Genomic DNA, 8,913 nt, shown 5'->3' with positions numbered 1-8,913 from the left:
AGAAACCAGCAACAATCATTCGCGCTAAAATGACCATAACTTTCTCATACGACATCGGAATTCGACGATTCTTGTTGCTATGTTTCCGATTCCTAAATCACGATATGAATCTAATGGTTCAATCAAAGCGCAATTTAGAGCTCATTTGCTTAATGTGGTACCATTCATGGTCAAAACGACGTCCCAAACTAATTGGAATCGAACCAAAACTTGCAGAAAAGCACAAAATCATCATACAAACCTGTTGGAACTTTCAAATCATGAATCTGGACTCGTTAACTCAACTATTTGACCGTGGTCAACTCTTAACTTTCAATTGTATTAGAATGCAACTCAAGCGTCCGAATCACTGTTGCACCCCTCGGGACTTGTCCAAGCTATCCAACTAAGTCATACATTGCCATCCAGACCTATGGGAACTTTGAAACTTCGATTCCAAATCTATTTACCCCGATGTTGACTTTGGTCAACTCTTATTTTTTTCGCTCAACACCTCTAGGTTTTTTGTTTTCTTCTATGGTATGCATCATGTTGCCTCGGGACCCATTCCAACCGTCCCCGTAAGTCATAATATGCATGTTGAACCTACAAGAAGTGTCATTTGGGGGAAAAGGTTTCAAATACTCAAAGCGACCTGACGGGTCGTTACACAAGCCCATCCAATTCATTATTTGCTTGATGTTGGCCCACCATCTTATATTTTTCATGCTGCCCCCTGGGGGTGGGGGGTTGGGGAATGTTGGAGTCCCCCATTGATGCTTTAGGGGTGGGATGGTCTCTTTATATTGTATTGGGCAATCCTCCCTTCATGAGCTAGCTGTTGGGGTTGAGTTAGTCCCAAGGTCTATTTCTACTTCTAATTACTCAAAGAGCGCAATTAGAGAAGCAACACTTCTTATGCGTTCTTTAACTTAGGTTGAACTACATGGCATCCTATTTGAGTACTTTGATGCACCCTCCTTCAAAATAATTTGTTAAATTATGTGACAACCTCATCTAAAAGGTTAAGTGATTACAGACACACACTTTTATTTACGTAATACATGTTTAACACTCCCCCTCACGTGGTTATAAAAAAACAAACACCCCTCACATGCTGATACCATGCTAAATTAGGTACCACCTCATCTAAAAGTTTTAATTTGTGAGAAATAAAACACAAGATGAAGTGTTTATGGGAATGCATGACTTCAATGCCTAACACACCTATCTATTCATATGCCCATTTTACAATGAATACTTCACACTTGTCCAATATGGGACACTAATATGTACAAGACAATAATAGCCTATGCAGCAGTCCTCCTCAAGCTGGCATACACGTCGTATGTGCCGAGCTTATTACATTTGTAACCAACTTGAGGACCTGTGAGAGATTTGGTTAATCTATATGCAAGTTGATTAATGAATTAACAAATTTTTCAGCATTATCTCTTGAGAGTATATTCCCTCGGACAAAGTGACAATTAATTGTTGTGTACTTGATCCCCTCATGAAACACTGGATTCGAAGAAATACAGCACAAAACTTGATTATCACAAACCAGTTCCATCTGAGTGATTTCTCCAAACTGCAATTTTTCAGTAATTGTTTGATCCATATGAGTTCGCAAGTCACAACTGCCCTGGTGCGACATTGAACTTCGGCACTGGATCTCACAATCACACTTTGCTTCTTGCTCTTCCAGGATACCAAATTGACTCCAACTAGAACAAAGCATTCAGAGGTTTGACGTATATCAGAAGGAGACCATGTATCCAATTCTCTCATGTCCTCGATTCTCATAAAGTAACATTTTTCTTTGAGCTGATTTATATACCGAAGAATACAAACTATTGCATCTTAATGGAATTCACAGCAAGAAAAACTGCTGACAATACTCACTGAAAAGGCAATATCAGAGACTCCGCTCCTGTTGAGCCTCATCTCTCTCTATTTCAGACCAAAAAGAGGCCAAAATAAATAAATAAAAGAAAGTCAAATTTACGTGTAAAACCCATAATCGGGTTACACGTGCCGGAGGGTATTAAGGCATGCTTCACTATCCCTTATCAGCTACCTAAGGGTTTCCAATGGGATTTATAAAGATGCTAGGATACTCCATCCATTACTTTAAGGTTTTGGATTGGATGATCAGATTCTTTTACAGAAATTAGTCTTGGCATTAGTTTTGTACCCTTGTATTTCCCCTTTTGGCTTTCAGGACTACATGTGAAAAGTCTCGCTTCTCTATATTAATACTTCACCTCATCTGTGACTGTGCGCCCTCCCTGGCTGTTGTTTTTGATGAAGGAGATACTTCCGTACCTTGTATTTTCTTTTTAGCTTTTAGGACTACATCCTGAAAGGTGAGGCTTGTCTGCGTGAATACTTTCACCTCATCAGTGATTGTGTGCCTCTGGCTGTTGTGCTTGATTAAGCAGACATATTACCCAATCATATGCACAATCCATGATAATTCTTCAACTTTTGATTTTACAATATTCTACACTGAGGATCAGATGATACAATAGTACTATGTATGTTTCGCAGAATACATCCCGCGAAGTGAAACGTCTAGATTCCATTACCAGGTCCCCTGTGTATGCCTTTTGGAGAAGCTATAAATGGTTTATCAACCATCCGTGCATATAAAGCACATGACCAGTTAGCTTCCATTAATGGGAAATCTATGGACAACAATATCAGATTCACTCTTGCCAACACAAGTACAAACCGCTGGCTGACCATAAGGCTTGAGACACTAGGAGGCATAATGATCTGGTTGACTGTAACATTTTCTGTTATACAGGACAGGAGAGCAGACGACAAGGTTGCGGTTGCTGCTACTATGGGTCTGCTCCTAAGTTATTCTTTGAATATTACTACCTTACTCAGTAACACTCTGAGACAAGCAAGCAGAGCCGAAAATAGTTTAAATGCTGTTGAGCGTGTTGGTACATACATAGATTTGCCATCAGAGGCTCAAAATGTTATTAGCGTTCGGCCTCCTCCAGGCTGGCCGTCATCAGGGTTCATCAAGTTTGAGGATGTTGTCCTACGTTACAGACCTGGACTTCCTCCTGTCTTGCATGGTTTGTCATTCACAATTTCTTCAGGTCAGAAAGTTGGCATTGTTGGAAGAACTGGTGCTGGAAAATCGAGCATGCTTAACACTTTATTTCGAATTGTGGAACTTGAAAGAGGGAGAATATTGATTGATGGTTGTGATGTTGCTAGTATTGGACTGACAGATCTTCGAAGTGCTCTTAGTATCATACCACTATCACCAGTTCTTTTCTCTGGTACATAATTCTCTTTCAGTTATTTTTGGTACTATGTCACTCTTCCACAGCCCAGGACTGGCAAGTTGAAAAAAATCTAATAAGCAACTTAAATTGATGCATGCATACATTGATTTAGAATCTGTCTACTCAATGATTTGGAATTATATTATAAGAAAAACGTGAGAGTTTATTCTTGGTGTTGATGAATGAGTTTGTACCCCATGTTCTTTCTCTTCATACAAATTCACATGCTCTGGTAATTAGTACATATGTGGAAGGTTTATGTATATTTCCATGACAACTTGTGAAATGAAACTCTTAGTGTTTTACAATCTTCTCCCTGAAAACCAAGCTTTGAGGCACGCAATCACATATGAGGTGAAGTGGCTCCAACTAACCATATAAATTTTTTATCTGGGTTTATCCCGCATTTGGTAGCACAAGGTATTGGACAGATAGGGATCCTTTATCTGGTTTTGGGCTTTAATCTATCCTGGGGGTACGGGTGATATTGTTATCCAGGACTAGATAAGCCTCAGAATTTTCTAGTTTCCTTTCATTTTCTCTTCTTTCAATTCCTTCCACCTTCATTCCCACTCCCTTAGCTACCACGAAAATATAGACATACATGGATCCTGATCTTTCTTACCCTTGATATAATCTGCCATTATAATACCAAATCTTGCCCCAGACCAAGTGACCCCTTATTTATACTCAAATATCTGCTGAAATTATTGTTGCAGGACTACAGATTAGCCCTAAAATGCATTACTGGTATGCATGTTTTCTCATTATTCAGCTTTTCATTTTCGTTAGGTACTGTACGATTTATTCATGTTTTCTCATTATTCAGCTTTTCATTTTCATTAGGTACGGTACGATTTTATCTTGATCCTTTTAGCGAACACAATGATGCTGACTTGTGGGAGGCATTAGAGCGGGCACACTTGAAGGATGTCATAAGGAGGAATGCCTTTGGTCTAGATGCTGAGGTGAGCTCTTGTCCTTTCAATCTGCTTCAAGTTAAAGTCATTAGTGTTAAAAGTATCGGGAGGTGTAGAAATTTCCGCTTTTCAGAATTAGCCCACTACCATAAAAGATAACTGAAAGGCTAAATTTCATTCTTTCAAGATGAAATTCAAGTTGCGGTGCCTAATAAGTCCTTGTAAGGCGGAGGGGTATGTATGTCTTGCATGATCAAAGTCCTTGTAAGGAGGAGTCTGAAAGGCCGTAATCCACTAGCTCTAGTGAGTTAGCGAACAACTCAGTGTCTTGTTTCTTTTTTTTTTTTTTGCTTCCTTTTTTTTAATTACATTAGATTAAAGGAAGTTAGGGTGGGGTCATGATGAGGGAGTTTAGCCTATGTGAGAACTTTGAATTGTGAACAATGCTATTTCTATTCTTAGAAGGCTGTTTTGACAGAAATGTGATTTAGGATGATAAAAATGTCTTGGACCATTTACAGGAAGTCATGGTAATTAGTGATTTATGTTCAAGATTAATAATTTTTTTCCATTTTTCGTACCACCGAAGAATTTTGTTTATCTTAAAATACCATAATTCAACATTAGGTAGCTACATAGAGTAACATAAACTGGATTATGCATTTGAAAAGAATGAAATAAACGCTTTCTGAGACACTCTCACAAATGTATGTAGGTATACTGTGGGATACTTATCATGTATGCATTTGTTTCTGTAAGTTGTTTGTCGACGTATATTTTTCTAACATAATATTCTTCAGAACTCTTAATATTGGAGAAACTTTTGGCCTGAGATGGTTTTTCAATGAAGAAACATGGTCAGTGAGGATTCATTTTGCCGACCACAACTTGTTGGCATTGAAGCATAGTAGTTTTTGTTGTTGTTCAGAATGCTTAATGTAGTTCTTTGCACATTAAATGACGGGAACTAAAAAATTGATTGATTTACGTATTACGTATGTAGTGGTGGAAGAAAATGTTATGATAACTAGACAAGTTTGTGACAAGTTTGTTTGTTAGAAAAACATCATGTTCTAGATTGTACTTCAGTTGTTTAATGCATTTGTTAGAATTTTACTTGGAATGCATCAAATTTTGGGATGCTTCAGGGGGAAAAAGGTATTACATATTGAGATGGAAGGAGTGACTGAAAAAATGTTGCTTTGGTCATAATGTTGTTTTGGGCTATATCAAGGTTTCAGAAGGTGGTGAGAACTTCAGTGTTGGACAGAGACAACTATTAAGCCTAGCTCGAGCAATACTACGAAGGTCAAAGATCCTTGTTCTTGATGAAGCCACATCATCTGTTGATGTTAGAACTGACTCACTTATTCAGAGAACCATACGATAAGAATTCAAAGCATGTACAATGCTCATTATTGCTCATCGTCTAAATACAATAATTGACACTAATCGTATCCTAGTGCTTGATGCTGGGAAGGTATAGCTTGTGAATCTTGTTCTTTCACTGTTCTTTCTTTTTTCTTTATTTCCTACTATACTTTTTCTATTTTCCTTCTTTCAAACATTTGCTACTTGCTTATTTTAGGTTGTTGAGTATGATACTCCACAGAGCCTCCTGCTTAGGGAAAGAAGTGTTTTCTCTGGGATCGTTCGGAGCACAGGGGCCGCAAATGCCCAGTATTTACGTAACTTAGTACTTAATGGAGAGAGAGATCAAACATTCATGGAAGAAGAACTCATGCATATAAATAGGAAGAGGAGATGGGAGGTATCTTCCCAGTGGAAAGTTGCTGCGCAGTATGCTCTTGCTACAAATATTTCAGCTTCACTGGACGATTTTCAGGTGATGGAATGTCAAGATAGAAACAACATTTTGCATGCAACAAAGCAGGCAGTTGTAACACTGAAGGATGTTTTGGAGGGAAAACATGATAAAGCTATTGAAGAGAAACTAAGTTGCTCTAAGGTGCCTAGAGAAAGACGGTGGTCATCTTTAGTTCGTGTTATTGAAGGTACAATTTTTCTTTTGCTTCTACACTTCTTATTCCCCCTTTTCACCGTATTACTCCTAACTAGGTAGGTTCCTCACATTTCACAAAAACATAAATGAGCCTCAAGCCAATAATATAGAAACCATGTGTGAGTTGAGATGTGGTTTTCTATTTCCAAAAGAATTTTGATACTCGGAACATGAAAAACAAAAGCAAGGTTGTAGTTACTGCGAGTCTTCCTGGCATGCACGCCACACCCTCAATTGGAGTGATACGGAAATGCAAGGTCATTCCTTCAATTGAAGTTACTGCTAGTCATGTTGTTCAAACTCTTTATTTTCCAAGAAGTAAAATTTTGAACAGAAATCTGTTACCATTAAAAAAAAAAAAAAAGTTTGAACAGAAATGCAAAAATCAACGTGAAATAGGGCTAATTTCTCTTTAGTTTAGCAATGTCGTTCCAAGATTGACTAGTGAGATGCATATTTGCTTCCTAGAGGAGAATTGACACGAGTGCAACTGGTGTTGTAATATTCTGCAAATGTTTATTTCAAATTACATGTTTCGAATTTTCTTCGGTAACGTCATCTTGATGTTGCATCTCATCACAATGGTTTTCCTCATTGGTGTTATTTCTCATTAATTATGCCTTTCAAAAGACCAAAACTAAATCAAACTTCAGTATGACAAAGTTCATGCTTCTATTTTGGTTCAGGTCTTGCTGTGATGAGCAGGTTGACGCCAAAAAAAGTTCCTCTCCTTGGAGATGCTTTGGAAGAGAGATCAGAACATTAGAATCTTGATGAAATGTAGCGAGATCTTTTCCAGTTCTTTTTTTCCACTATTTCCATATTGTATTTTAATGTACTGGAATACAACCTTCTATTTCCAGATCAAACTGGGATTTAGAAGTTCGGCTCAGGGAAAGGAAAGGAAAGGATTTTGATGAAGACAATTTATGTACGCTACCATTCTCTGAGAAAGAGAGGTTAAGAGATACTAATAACCATCATTATCATATAAATTTTCTCATATTCTTTTTGACCTGCCAACCTTTGATGAACAATTGCTTTAAAATAATCTTTAATTATACTTTCTATAAATCATCATTTCATTAGCATTTGTCAAACCTTGAGCAATGACTTGCTCTCTTTTAGTATGATTGATAAAATAAAAATCAATTGAATGGAACTAGCCTAACGCTTATTCTATCACTGCCCGACCCATCATTTTTAATATTTGCATCCCATTTCATATTTTGAGATTTTAAATAAGTTTGAGGTTGAGTTTTCAGACCTTTTGGGGTTGTTTTGGTTGTTACTCAAGGGACTGGCGAGTTTCGGCACTTTTGAAACACTTCGGAATTTTTTTGAAAAATGAGGCCATGCTTTGGTGGAAGCGCTCCATTGCATGAGGCAGGCGTGCACAGTGTGTGCCTGGTCGCGTGAGGTGTGTTCTGTGGTGCGCCTGCTGTGTGAGCTCCTTCTATGTGTTGGGCGTACATTGCCTGATTTGTGGCACGGGGTGCAAAAGTATATATACATGGGACAAGGTGCAAAAGCATATATACACGGGATAATCGGGAATTTTGAGTTTTAGTTATTTCTCACGTAATACTTGAGAGTTTTTGAGAGCTACGGAAGACTCCAAGCCCTAAGAACATTAAGGTAAGCGTTCCACGAAATTCTCTAGCTATTTTCATTGATTCAGTGAACGTTATAAAATCGAAACACTAAATTTCTATGGAATTGATCTAAGGAAGTTCTTTAGAACTACAAAAGTTGGAATTTTGGATTGAAAGCGTCAAAAGAGGTAATTCCTTTACTTCTAATTTGTTACGAGGGATTGTTGAACATCATAGTGAAGTTTATCATGGACTTACACAATCCATAAAGTAACGGCTATAATATAAATTAATGAAAGGAATTAAGTAATCCAAGCCCCAGGATTCTTCAACCCAATTCTTCGATTAGAAAGGGAAACACTAGTTCAGGAATCCTCTCGCCAAAGGAAATCTGTTGGTGCTCATGGTTCAGTAATTTTGACTAGTTGACCAGAGTTGACTTTGTGGGGCAACCTTTAACCTAGAGTTTTTTGTGCTAAAATTAAGAAGAGGTTCATCTAAGGGGTTTGACCATTTTAAACGTTTTTCTATGTAGTTTGAGGTGATCCCTGGACCTGAGAGCATGGTTCTGATTTATTAAAAAGTGTGTTTTGTTGTGCAATTGAGGCAAGTAAAACTTTAAAGTTTGATGCTTGCTTTTCAAAAGCTGTGGCGTGGTTTATAAAATGTTTTGTCTGTTTGGCCCTTATGTTGGGTCGAGTGTATGCTTGGAAGTCAGTGGTCTGTGGACCAGCCGTGTATCCCTTATTTTTCAACTATGCAAATCTTCATTAATAATTTGAGTGGGTGTTTTGGTGTGATTTCCTTCCATGACGTTAGGGCATTTGAATATTCTTCCTTTGCTATTATATTAGGGGCAAACACATATTGTTGTAATATATAGTAGGGGGCATGCACATGCAGTCATTATATATTTAGGACATACATATGCTGTCGTGAAATACTTTTGGGGCATTACTTATGTTGTCATGCACTCATCGGGGTGTTTGGTTAATTTCCTCCACTATCATTTATGACCAGTCCTATGTATTGATTGTGTTAAGCTGTGATTTATTCTTAACTAACTGAATATATGTATCATTCTT

The 8,913-nt window shown here is 37.7% G+C and overlaps 1 pseudogene; it reads left to right on the top strand.

Moving 5' to 3' along the window:
• Positions 1–1,764: 1,764 nt before the first annotated feature.
• Positions 1,765–7,245, top strand: LOC132626595 (ABC transporter C family member 2-like; annotated as a pseudogene).
• Positions 7,246–8,913: the final 1,668 nt, after the last annotated feature.

Source organism: Lycium barbarum, chromosome 2, assembly GCF_019175385.1.
Source record: "Lycium barbarum isolate Lr01 chromosome 2, ASM1917538v2, whole genome shotgun sequence".
In the NCBI taxonomy this organism is placed as follows: domain Eukaryota; kingdom Viridiplantae; phylum Streptophyta; class Magnoliopsida; order Solanales; family Solanaceae; genus Lycium; species Lycium barbarum.
Note: the sequence above shows the minus strand (reverse complement) of the source record. Positions and strands in the feature narration are given on the sequence as shown.